Below are 1100 nucleotides of genomic sequence, written 5' to 3'. Positions count from 1 at the left end.
ATATGCTGCCCAACACACACCAAACATTCAGCAGTAGACGCATTATAAAATACGACACTCAATTTCTCTATTCAGTAAAGAGTAGCAATATAGTTGGCGGATGCTTCTCACCGGTTGTCCTCCCTCGGGTCAGCAGTTACGTTTAAACCTTTGTGTGTCCGAGTTGGTCGTTCAAACCACGAGTTGGATAAAATACAGTTCAGTAAGGAAATATCAAATACCGAACACTTAAAATGCATTTTTTCCATGTAACATCTTTACAGTTAGTTGGAAGGCATTCAGGTGAATAGGTTGAATGATGAAAGGTTTTTATTTTTTGACAGACCTTGCAATCTATTTATAACCATAAGAGATCGATCTGTGGAAAAAATTAATGAAATTCGAATATTCTTCCGCTTAGTCACAGCTAAAGCATATTATAACCAACAGTATATTGACAAGTTAATGAAAAACTAGGAACCAATAATTAAGAACCTCAGTGATGTATCAGGCGTGGCTGGAATGCTCCATTTCTCTTCAGTCCTTCATTAACTATTGCCTTGCGACACCAATCTCGTTGTCGTGTTTTTCAAGCAACAGCCAAACATTATTACAGCATGGTCCAAAAAGAAATATAATAGCTTCCAAGAATTATATATGTATATACGTACCTTCAAACTCTCTCTCTCTGAAGTTAAATGCCTGTGTAATTTTCATAAATATAGCTTTCGATAAATTATGGGATGAATCTTCGTGTAATATTTCTTTCGGTAAAATCAAAATAATAAAACTTTGTGAACGATGTATATAACCTCTGAAGTTTGATCATTAAAACAACCCAGGAATAGCTAATACTGTTCTCTAATTTGGTGAATAATTTCTTTATTTATATCTCTGGTTGGCTTATCTACCTTTTTATTATGGACTGAAAGAAATTCCGAAAAAAAAAATTAATAGAAGTTTTCCACAATTTTAAAGAGCCTCCACTATGGTAGAGGCGAATTTTCTGATGTCATGACAGGTTGTAAATAAGTGTGGACACAGAATGCTGTCTAACAATACTGTCAGAAGATAAAACAGAATTTTGTTGACTACTCTCTAAATTGTGATGGCTTAAGAAA

The sequence above is a fragment of the Limulus polyphemus genome, unplaced genomic scaffold (genome assembly GCF_000517525.1).
Source record: "Limulus polyphemus unplaced genomic scaffold, Limulus_polyphemus-2.1.2 Scaffold4374, whole genome shotgun sequence".
Taxonomy (NCBI): Eukaryota; Metazoa; Arthropoda; class Merostomata; order Xiphosura; family Limulidae; genus Limulus; species Limulus polyphemus.
The sequence above is the reverse complement of the archived record's forward strand: the minus strand, read 5'-3'. Positions refer to the sequence as shown.